The following is a 12,704-nucleotide window of genomic DNA, read 5'->3' as shown; positions in this document are numbered from 1 at the left end:
CATGGGTGGAGAGATGGAGGGTAGCTACCCAACTCCAGAGCAGCACAAAACGCTTTGTCTAGGTGGCTAACCTTCCAGATACATTTCACTTTAAGGTTCCTTTTTGCTTTCGGAAAAGGGGTAGAGAAGACTTGTCTGGAGGAACTGCCACTGTGTAGCCTCAACACTGCACTGCCCATGAGTGCTTCCAGGTGCCATTCCTTTAATCTTTAAGTTTTTTCACTTGAGGCTGCTCAGAGACAACTCTGTCCTCTGCAAACATACGGCTTTCTAGAGAACTGGAAGTAATGTTTTTGAAAGCTTTCAGCAAGTGCAGAGATGGTGAGCTCTTTGCTGGTAGTGGGCTTTTGGTATGATGTTAACGACTCTCAGATAGCAACTTCTGAAAGCCTTTTCCAAGGGTCTGTCCTCTTACTTAAGCTCTTTGCCTCTAGCTTAAGCTCTTTGCCTCTTGCTTAAGCTCTTTGACCCTTGCTTAGTATTAACTACAAACTCAAGGTCAGAATTGGAAGGACTACCCTCCACAGCTCCATTTGGATAATTTGGGATCCTTGATGTAACCATACCTCTTTTCTGTTTAAGAGATTCGTTCAAGAAATCCTCATGTATAGCACCATTGCAAGGCACCATATTGCCATTTATTAATCCACTGACAGAATGATGGATCAGATGCTGCTTTGGATTACAGTACACTTTATTCTCTAGGGCTGCAGAGTACAAAATGCTAATTTCAAAAGTGAGTGGACACAGAAGAGAAGAAAATTCGTATAATTGAGAATATTATTGTTTTGAAAAGTTGAAGAGAGCAATAATAAGGACAAACTTCCACATTAAACAGTTTCTGATGCCATGGTAGTGATAACCACTAACATTTATTGAGGGCTTATTGTACCAGCTACAGCTTCATGTGTCTTTTGTAACACGGTACAACTTCAGAATCCATTATGCTCAATTTCCACATCCCCACAGCTCCGAAAATTGAAAATTTATTCATAACTTAGGGGCATAGCCTAGCCAGACATGAACTCATTTGGTTAAATACTATGACCTGAACTGACGTGAACCCATTTATTATCTTTATTTGCCCCGGCATGAATATTCATACAGTTGACTGGAAAATAACTAATGCATTTCACTACAGCAGGTCCTACAGAATTCACATGCTGTGGATTTCGTGTGCTGTGAAATCCACAGCATACGGCATGAGTTTCAGACAAAACGTAAGAACCTGCATTCACAACACCACTGTGGTCAAGGAATTCTCACAGCTTCCATTTTATAGACGGGAGACTAAAGCTTATTGACCCTGGGTCACACCATTAGCAGGTTCAAGAGCTACTGGACTTTCCTAAGGCAAAGCCAGTGCATGTGTCTCACTGTCCTGAAATGCCTTCCAATGAAGCTGTGAGAAAGAAGCTTGCCCTCCTCATTGCATGCAAGTGCAAAAGTTCTATTCCCATTCAACTATTTTTATTAACATGAGACTATGGTTTCAGCTGTGAGAAGTTTCACAAACAGAACTGAAAGGAAAATGAGACCAGAAAGGAGAAGAAATGTGTAAAGAGTTAAAAATAAGTCAAGTGCTGGTAGAAGAGAGCAAGGAACTTGTGAGGAAAAAGTGCAAAGGGGAACGAGGAAGGCTCAGGACAAGTTTGAGAAACCAGTTAACTGGTAACACAAACACACTTTCTTTGACCTTGAAAGCAACTGAAGAAGAAAGCATCTAAGCTTCAATATCCTTATTATGAAGTAGGAAGGGGCACAGATGTATCCACAGTGAACACACAATAATAAAATCATACCAATCATACCAATCACCATTTATTGGGTGTTTTCTTATGTGCCAGGCACTGCGTTGTAACCCATCTCCTTTCATCACTTTCATCATGGCTCAATAGGCATTATTTTCCCCATTAAAAATGAGGAAACTGAGGCCCAACGAAGTTAAGGTAACATGTCCAAGATTAAACAACTAACTTCAAAACAGGGATCCAAAAGAACAGTTGTCTGATTCTGAGAGCAATGTTCTCTTTGCTAAACCGCCTTGCTCCTCCTGTGTGTGCATATATCTATCAAGGAATCCATGAAACTACTGAACTGCTGTTAACATTGAGGTAACAAATAGAAAAGAAAATTCTAAGATAAACCTGGAGACTTCTATGTCACCACCACGCCTTTCCCATTTGAGACACAAGGCTCTCCCAAGCCATGAGGCACCTATGAAACAAGTGACTTTTGCTGATGATCCAGATGGTATTACCAAAGTGGATAGGGAGTTTTACTTCTAAGATGACACACGTTTCTGTGGCTTTTCCTCTAACATAACAATTACTTAATATTCAATAAATTAGGGTCATTCCATTTTCACAAGCATCAGAAGCTTTACACACAGAAAAATATTCATAGATTTAAAATGTCTCTAACCTGTCTGAGTTTGCTTCAGTTGCAATACAAAATCGGCTACCTGAATACTTAACTTTTTATGGAAGTTTGTAATCTAGTATCTGGGCCTTCAGCCATGCAGAATGCTCATTCTGAAAAGATTCGGAATCAGAAAAGAAATTATCGCAAAACAAATCACGGCTTGCTTCACAAGGAGACGTTTTCTTATCCTGTTTGTACTCTTTTAATTGAGAATATTTATGCCAGTAAACAACAGGGTCCCTATTTTAAAAATGACAAACAGAACACAAACTAGGTGGGTTTAACAGATTTCACCATCTTTTTCAGTCATATCAAAACATTCTAGGGCATGTGGGCAGAAGACACGGTGAATGTTTGTAATCCTTAGGGTGAGAATCCAGAGATAATAGTGGAAAAAATCTGGCACTCTGAAAATTTTACGTTTAGGTGTGTTTGCTTTCTTCTCCATGTTATTGCTATTATGAATGTAAGATCATATTATCACTAGAGAATTTTCTCAGATGACAAAGAGGAACTTTACTATATTTGGGAGAGTAATGTTTGATATTAAAATAAATCTGATTTGCACAGGTGTGACTTGGGCCAAGTCTACATATTGAAGAAGTGTATTTGTATCAAAGTGGAACTGGCAAGGAGCAAGACTCACTGCATCTTGCAGTTGTACTGCAGAGCTGGCCTGTGGTTTTCGAACTCCTCATGCTCAGCTATGATAGCATTTCCTGCTTTCTGCAGTTCTTTCTGAAATACCACAATTTCACGAGCCAGTGGAGCCAGATATAAGAAGGTCAAAAGAAATCCTAGTCATTATCTACCTTAAGTTTTCTTATTTCATTTAACAGAAACATTTAAGCAGGTTTTACATTGTTGTTTCTTTTCTTGGTACTCATGCAATAAATATAATATTAATTCTACTTAATGAGCTCAGAGTAGTCCTGACACTCAAATTTCAGAACAAAAGTATTTAGTGCATTTTATTGCAAACGTTATTACTCTTGGAGTCCTACTCCAAGTAAAAGAACTCTTTCAAATCCTCAGATTAACCTAAATAGCTGTTTCTCTTCTATACCATGAACAGAAGGAGCTCTCTGTCTCGTCTACCTGTTGATGACATCCCCAACATCCAAAATAATCTGTGCATCTGTCAGCAGCAGTTGGGATCCAGGCAGAAAGCAGATGGCTCCCACAGACAAAGTCATCTAAGAGTCCTTTAATAAAGGGTGACTTATGCAGCATGCCCACAAATGTTGGGGAAGTTCCCTTACATAGTAACAGGGCAACTCTATTAGCACTGACTACTCTAAGGAAAGTTAAAGGCTCTAGGTATTAGCTCCCTCTGCTGGCAATCTGGAAGGCCATGGAGAGGTAAAAACTACATTTATTTTGTATGTATCCTGAGAGAGAGGAAATAGCAGTAGAGAAAATTGAGGTAGGGAAGTGATAAACTGTCTGCCAAAATGTTGTTCCTTATTTTTTTTCTGTCTCTCTTGATTAACTTACTTTTTCATTATTGCCAAAAGAAGAGTAAGGTAGGCAGAGGTTAGAATCAAACAAATCAAATCTAAAGAAGGGAGAAAACAATATTAAAGAATATGGAGGCACATTTTTTAATGAACGAAGATTCCTGGCATATCTATTTTTGTCAATTAACAAAACATTCCCAGTGGAAAATAAGGCTTATTGCACAAACTACAGACAGATGAGCTTTCAGTCAATCCCAGGTAAGATCTGAAGAATGAAATATTTGTGAGCACTTAAAAAAGGTGAATAACACAAAAGAAATAGTTTCACCCAATGCAAATAAAGTCAGACTACCATACTTTCTTTGTTGAGCATAGAGCTGGTAAAAGCTGCAGGTGTAGAACTCAGTTCTGAACATATGGAACTCAGTTACTGGACATAAACAAAACTATCAGAACTGAAGGATTGAAATTAACTGCAAAATGTATGATCTGTTCAAGTATTGGTGGCCTCTCAAAATTTTCTGTCTGGTCTTACTGTAAGCTGGTGATAGCATCTCAGTCTCTTTTTCATCTTAATATTTAATATGTCAAAAGCAAAACCCTAGTGTTTTTTCCTCTTAATTTGTATTTTCTAATTATAGGTGATATCACCTTTATCAAGAAGAACTCTACTTGGCAATAAACATTAGAATATTGTGATTATATATTATATATATATTTATCACGGTTACTGTGTATACATATATACATATATATGCATATATATAGTAATTTTTTTAATCTCATAATTCTGAATTTCAAAAATAAACATGCATACTTAAAATTCAAAAGCTTCAACCCAGTGCTTCAGCACTACTTCTCTTCCTCTTAGCAAATCCATGGCTTTTACTTAAAGTTGCCTTTGGCCATAAATTTCTTTTATGTCAATCTACATAGAAAATTATTAATTTTTCACAAGAAAACTGATGAAAGCCAAACTGATGTAAATGAATATACTGTTTTCTAAATTCCACAAAGCAACAATTTCACCTTCAAGAGACTCCAACTTGGCTGGTTACTGTGGCTCACAACTGTTATCTTAGCACTTTGGGAGGCCAATGTGGTAGGATCACCTGAGGTCAGGAGTTCAAGGCCAGCCTGTGTAGCATTGTAAAACCACATCTCTAACAAAATGCAAAAATTAGCCAGGCATCATGGCGGGAACCTGTAGTTTCTGCTACTCAGGAGGCTGAGGCAAGGGAATCACCTGAACCCGGGAGACAAAGGTGGTTGTGGTGACCTGATAATTACCATGGAACTTCAGCCATGGTGACAGAGTGAGACTCCATCTAAAAAAAAAAAAAAATTCCAGACTTGAGTTTGAATTTTTTCAACCTATTGGAAAGCAAAGTTTCAAACTTATACAACTAGATATTCTAGCTGCATACAAATTGACTCTCCTAATTACTGTTTACCTGTATTTTCATATGTTCCTAACATCCCTTATGTAATATATGCTACTTAGTGCTTTAAAATCTCCAGTCCTTTATCTAAAAAAGATTTTTTGACAGGTTCCTGCCCTATTGCCTAGGCTGTAGTGCACTGGTGTGGTCTTGACCCACTACAACCTCTGCCTCCTGGCCTCAAGGGATCCTCCTACCTCAGCCCCCCGAGTAGCTGGGACTACAAGCACACACCACCAAGTCTGGCTAATTTTTTGTGTTTTTTATAGAGATGGGCTTTGTCAAGCTGCGCAGACTGCTCTTGAACCTCTGGGTTCAAATGACATGCCCACCTCAGCCTCTCAAAATGCTGGGACTGCAGGCATAAGCCACCACACCTGGTCCCGTTAACTAAAAATTGATGAGTTCTTCAGGAAGAACCATTGAACAAAATGTGCATTCAGCAATAAAACTGCAAAAGAATATAATCCCACAGTTTTTAGTGATGGTGCTCTCTGTATGTTTCAGTTCTTGGGTCATTCTGACTCAGAGTTAGCAAACTCTTATGAACTCCTAAATGAATGGGCCATCCTTCCATTTATGTTTTCACAGAGCAAGAATTTACTAACTACTTAACACATATCAAGCAGCATACTGGGAACAAGTTAGACAAATGTAGACAGATATAGTCACTGTCTCTAAAGACCTCACAATTTAATCAGGGAGAAATAATCACAATAAGGTATAACTTCATAACTGAGGTAAATAAAGACTGCATGCAGGAATGAGACCTAAATCATTTGCTCAGTGGGAGTCAGGGAAGATATCACCAGGGTGACAGTCCAGCTGTGTCTTGAAAGACAGTATGGTTTTATCAGGAAGAGAAAAGGATTGACATTCCAGGTGAGGAAATACAGCCATGGCGGTTTGTGTGAGGATGACAATCTTCCTCAAAGCCTTCAGAAACTCACAGTTAAATAAACAGGAATCTAGCCACTCCTGTATCTTGCAGATGAAGTTATTAGTCTAAACACAATCCAAACATCTCAAAAAACTGTGCTTCCAACATTCATTTTTATAGCTGGAGCAAGCCCAATTCCCAGCAATGCTATACAAAATTGTAAAGGGTGTGCACTTAACATTAAACAAGTAGGTCTCATTGAGAAGCCCAAAGCAAGACTTAATGCTAGGGTAAAGCCTTGCTACTTTTAACATCTGGCAGCAGCAGTTCACGATGTAGGCCAAAAATACTGCTGTAAATCCAGTGTGGTCTAAGACACACACTTAGAAACAGAATATGAGTTCTTAAAAAATAGATTCAATCCCACTTGCTGAAATAGACTCCCTGCCACTCCTCATCCTCACTTTCTCTTGTCCAGTTACTTCCCAGATGACCAGATCAAATGGCCACATGGATGACCTTTGCAGCCCTGGTGACTCCTTCACCCCAGGGACCTTGAACTTTGTTCATTTCCATGACTCCATCCAATGGCAGCACAGTGCATTTGCTTTCCAGTATCCACCTGAAACCTAATCCTGCAATTCTGTACTCTTGGACAATTGTTATAATTCCACCTGCCAGTCTCTCCAGATCTAGTCCTTGATCCCTGAGACTGCTAATCCACCCTCCCTTTCCCCCTGGGTTAGCTGCCACTTGCCTTCTCCTCTGCTTCCCTTCACTATGCAAGATAAGCCCAGAATCTTCAGTTAAATAGGCTGCCATTCTCACATCAAATAAGGTAGGCTCTGCAAACCTCCAATCCTTAAACATCTTCATCTTTCCACCCTCACTGAAAGGTGAAGAAGAGATGGATGCTTAGAATTCCTCCACAGACCTACCAAAAGTAAAAATAAAAATAAAAAATAAACTCCCCTACAAGCACATGGTTTGGGCGTACTTAATTTCAGGCTCCCCCAACTACAGCTGGGCCCTCAATACAGGTGATCAGTCCTCTGTGCCTTAAAGAGCTGTTCTTCCGTTACACACTTGAGCTGCTCTGTACCTCTGAGCTGCTCCTAAAACCCATGATCTAACCCTCTAATCTGCCTGAGAAGATGGAGCTTATTTAGAGTGTGTTTCTCATTATCCCAACTTGACTGTTTACCTCTGACATTCTTCCTTTTCTACTTGTCCCAGAGGAAGCAAATGTGTTTACGTTTCAAGGCCCATGCTCCTTTTTCTTTGCAATCTTGACCCCAGTTCCTATTGCTCTTCTGGGGCCTTGTTACCTCAATTGTATCATCTCATTCCTGGATCTTGAGCCAACCTACTAATAGCTGCAGGAAATAGGTACACAGTAAAATATTTGTAAATGCCACCTGTTGGGAACAGTCCCCCAAAATCTGGCCATAAACTGGCCCCAAACTGGCCATAAATAAAATCTCTGCAGCACTGTGACATGTTCATGATGGCCATAACACCCACACTGGAAGGTTGTGGGTTTACCAGAATGAGGGCAAAAAACACCTGGCCCACCCTCGGTGGAAAACTGCTTAATGGCATTCTTAAACCACAAACAATAGCGTGAGCAATCTGTGCCTTAAGGACATGCCCCTGCTGCAGATAAATAGCCAAACCCATCCCTTTATTTTGGCTCATCCCTTCATTTCCCATAAGGGATACTTTCAATTAATCGAATATCTATAGAAACAATTCTAATGACTGGCTTGCTGTTAGTAAATAAGTGGGTAAATCTCTGTTTAGGGCCATCAGCTCTGAAGGCTGTGAGACCCCTGATTTCCCACTTTACACTTCTATATTTGTGTGCGTGTGTGTGTGTGTGTGTGTGTGTGTGTGTGTGTGTGTGGTTTAATTCCTCTAGCACCGCTGGGTTAGGGTTTCCCCAGCTGAGCTTGTCTCGGCAAGGGGCACCCATACGCAAGGGGTTGAATCCAGGTCAAAGGATCACTGGAGTGATGGTTGGAGAATGTGGAACCAGCTGGAGGACACCCGAGGACTCTTAAAGCAATCCCCTTGGTGAGTAAGAAGGGGAGTTCAGAAGCATCAGGGTAACAATGGGACCAGTGCGGGCTGTGGTTAGTTCCACCTTGGAACTTTTTCACACTGATGATGGGGAGGAAGGAGAGTATAACGGAAGTAACACAGGAGGTTTCAGAGCAGGTTTATTTGCCAACTAAAGCTAAAGCGGCAAAGGAGGGAGAGGTTCATCCCTATCCTTCTGCACCCCCTCATTATTATACTGAAGAAAAAGGCCCTCCAGATCTTTCTTTTCCAGAGGACCCTGGGTGAAAACTTTTTGCCCCAGTGAGTGTTCAAGCAGTGCCTTGAGTGCTCTCAGTTCTATACAGGCAGTAATTCAGCAAGCTAGAAGAGAGGGTGATTTAGAGGCTTGGCAGTACTCTGTTAGAATACACCCCCAGATCAGCAGGGAAATATTTGAGGCTTTTCCTTTTAAATTACTCAAGAATTTAAACAAGCTATTCATACTAAAAAAGAATGTAGAAAAAATCAGTGAGTCAGCCTGCCAGATAGCAGGAAAAAGTAACTGCTGAGTCTGAAATGTGTCCAAAATGTAAAAAAGGAAAACATTGAGCTAGTCAGTGTCACTCTAAGTTTGATAAAGATGGGAACCCAATTTCAGGAAATGCCATGAGGTGCCAGCCCATCCCAGCCCCCACTCCAGACTGGGGCATTTCCAGCTCAGGCCATTCCTTCACCTCTGTACAATATCTGTCCCCTGCCACAGCCAGTAGTGTGGCAGTAGATTTATGCTGCACAAAAGCTGTGAGCCTTCCGCCTGGGGAACACCCACATAAGGTCCCAACAGGAGTCTGTGGACCCTTGCCACTGGGAACAATAGGATCACTTTTAGGAAGGTCTAGTTTAAGTTTAAAAGAGGTACAAATACATACAGGAGTCATTGATTCAGACTACAATGGGGAAATTCAAATTGTTATATCTACTTCTGTTCGCTGGAAAGCAGAGCCAGGAGAGTATATAGCACAGCTCCTGATTGTGCTGTATTTGGGAATGGGAAAAAGTGAAATTAAATGAAGAGGAGGATTTGGAAGCACAAATAAACAAGGCAAAGCTGCCTATTGGGTAAATCAAATTACTGATAATTGTCCTACCTGTGAAATACGTATTCAGGAAAATAAATTTAAAGGTTTGGTAGTTACAGGAGCAGGCATTTCAAACATTTCTCTTCAGCACTGGCCGTCTGCATGGCCAATTCATTGTATATGAAACTGACTAATGAATGGACTCTTTTTAAAAGAAAACAATAAGCATGTATTTTCTATTTCTCAGTTACTTTTTTTAAAATTGGAAATTAATGTGGGATTTTATTCATATCCTTCTATTTTCCTTTTCCTTTAGCTAATATTAATTTTTTGTCTCCTAGATGACAGGCAGTCATATATTGTAGGTATCACAATGAACAAAAGACAGTGAGATAATTTGTAAGCTTTAATGAAGCTTATAGTCTTTATCAGTCAGGGTCTTAGCAAATAACAGATGGCATACTCAAAAGTTACTACTACTCCTAGGCCTAAAGGGTCAAGGGGAGGAAATCCTTTCTGGAACCCACAGTGAAAGTTCTATCTGTATGAAAGATTTGACCACACGAGCTATTAACAGATAGACAAATCAGCCCAGACAACTTGCAGTCTCTAAGGGAAGGAAACAAAGGAATTAGTACTTCATTCTCTCCTTCCACCCTCAGATATCTTGCCAGTAGTTTCCTTTGGCCAAATCTAGTTGGAATCCAGAGGGTAAAGAAACCCAAGCAGGCCAGCTTCATGGAAAATACTACAATATGGAACTAGATAGAGAATCAATCTATAGCAGATATCTAGCCAGTATTTTCCTTTGGCCAAATGTAGTTGGAAGCCAGAGGGTAAAGAAGCCCAAGCAAGCCAGATTTATGGAAAATAGTACAACATGGAAACAGATAGAGAATCAATCTGTAGCAAAAACTAAAGAATAAGCAGCACACAATATATGGAAACTGGCATTTAAGTAGGTAAGTATTATATAGAGTGATAAGTGCTATGTTAGAGGAAGTTCTGCATGGCATTACAACTTTTAGAAGGGGCATCCCTGATTTGCTACTCTGCAGTGTACCTCTTGGACAGGTGTTGTCCACCAATTCTGCTCTAGTCAGATCAATTCATATTCAGTAATTTTAAAAAGCATTTTATTATGCAAATTTTTGAATTCCATATGAAAGCAAAGAGAACAGTAATTAGTTGCGATGTATCCATCATGTACAGTCAACAACCATCATTACTTTGGAATATTGAGGCTTCTATCGCCCAACTACTCTTTTTAATTTTATTTGAGAGGGGTTTATAAAATATTACAGCATTATGTTATTTTACCAGAAAATACTTAAATACACATCTCTGACAATAATATTTTAAATAGATTTTACATATCACCATGTCACTGGCATACTTAATAACATTAACCTATTATGCTAAGAAAATTAATTAAATTCTTTAACACCATCTAATATCATCTATACTCAAAAATCCCTCAGATCATGCAATTGATTGAGAGAGAAACCGGACCGTTTGTCCTATAGACCATCCCACATTCTGAATATCACAGATTGGTTCCTTATGACTTCATTTAATATACTCCTCTTTTTCTGGTATTTCCCTTAAAATTGTGTGTAGCTCCAGAGCCTTAATTGTATTTTGTTCCAATTTTAGGCAATAATATTTAGTGAGTGGTGGTGTATACTTTCCATTACACTGCCTTGGAGGCATATAATGTCTGATTGTCCTACTTCCAGTAATGGAAACTGTCACTGTGGGTTCAGATGATGTCAACCTGACCCTTCCATCATCAAATTTCTCACCAACACTTCAACTAAGGTTTTTAGAATTAATTGATTATTGTTGTCAAGTTACATTACGCTTTTAGGGGACACAAAATGGAGATTTTCTTCTTCTATCATTCCTTTTGAATCTATCAATTCAACAAAGAATAACTTTCTCTCCATAATTATCAGCTTATCTTAAAATGCTCTTCATCTGGAAAGGGACGATGAATGCTTTAAAATTTCCCCTTCATCTCTTTTCAGAAAAATGGGTCGATGTCTTAGCAACTTCCAATGATATCTAATAAGTTTTTATCATTCTGAATTTATTTACTTTTATACATGTGATGTGTTTTTGATGATTGAAGTTATTATTGCTCAAATTATGTCTTTTTCTGTCCAGTGGGAGTTCACAAAGTTAACATGTATGTTAATATTTTGCTTAACTTGAAATTGAGATGCCTCTTTGAATTATACTCACTCCCAACATCTCTCCCTTTTAAAATACTATATGTTGCTACAAGACTTTGACGGAATATCACATGAATACACTTGAACCTCTAATCACTAGCCACATATTGGATAGTGTTCAATATTCATTCTAACTTTTCAAGATATCACCAATTAACTCCAATTCAATTCTATGTCAGACATGTCACTTAACTGAAATTTGAGGTTCTATCACTCTTCATACCTACGAATTCTGTTTATACTCATTGTTATGGAATTTGGAGTTCTCCACGATTTGTCCTTAAACTTATTTCTCATTACTACTTCACCCTACCTCATTGCTGCCCTATTTGTCTTTTTCAGCTTCTGAAAGGCAGATCCTTATTGAATACTTCCTGCAAGTCTAGGTTCGTGGAAGTTTCTGAGTGAATTTGGGAAAGGGTAAAGGGAGTTGAAATCAAAACAGTAAGAGATGTATTCAAATTTTTTTGCTAATTCCCCTAACTCCCTTTGCTATGGCTCTAGGCTCACCAAAAGAATACTGTCGGTTATGGGTCCTTCTAGGTAGATCTTACTTTCAAAAAGAGACTGCTCTCACCAAAGTAATATATTGCCTATTTCTCTTTCAGTTATGTTTTTTTTCATTATAAATAAGTTCCTGGCCTTTTCATTACAGGTAGCTTTCCATGCTGTATCTTTTACATAAAGTCGATAGAAAAAAAGATGCCTCATCTACAGTTCCTACAGTTATTATCATAGTCCTGTTTTTCACTGCAAACTAATTATTTGTATTTCTGATCAGTCTTGTGATCCAGCACAATGTGAATCTACCCACTCTCTGAGTGCTGATAACTTAGATCACTGAGTCAAAAAGGCTGCAGAGTAGATCTGAGGCCTTGGCATCATGATAATGAATATAACCGTGTGAGATGGTCAACAGCCTTTCCCCTGGTGGCACAAGTCTTTGTGTTAGCCTTATCCTCATCTATCTTATTTGAACTTCTGCAGGCACAACTCACAAGGCATCACAGATTAGATTATGCTTTGATCCAATTATTTTATTTTACACATGAGAAAACTGAAGCCCTAAGAGGAAAGGACTTTTCTGAGATTACAAAGTCATGAAAAAGCCACGATTTATTCCAAGTCTCCTGATACTC

At 39.0% G+C, this 12,704-nt stretch overlaps 1 pseudogene; it reads right to left on the bottom strand.

The window, feature by feature from the left end:
* Positions 1–12,704, bottom strand: part of LOC129393059 (centriole and centriolar satellite protein OFD1-like) — a 54,036-nt pseudogene that overhangs the window by 32,756 nt on the left and 8,576 nt on the right.

The sequence above is a fragment of the Pan paniscus genome, chromosome Y (assembly GCF_029289425.2).
Source record: "Pan paniscus chromosome Y, NHGRI_mPanPan1-v2.0_pri, whole genome shotgun sequence".
NCBI classification, from domain to species: Eukaryota; Metazoa; Chordata; class Mammalia; order Primates; family Hominidae; genus Pan; species Pan paniscus.
This window is presented reverse-complemented; position numbering and strand designations above follow the sequence as displayed.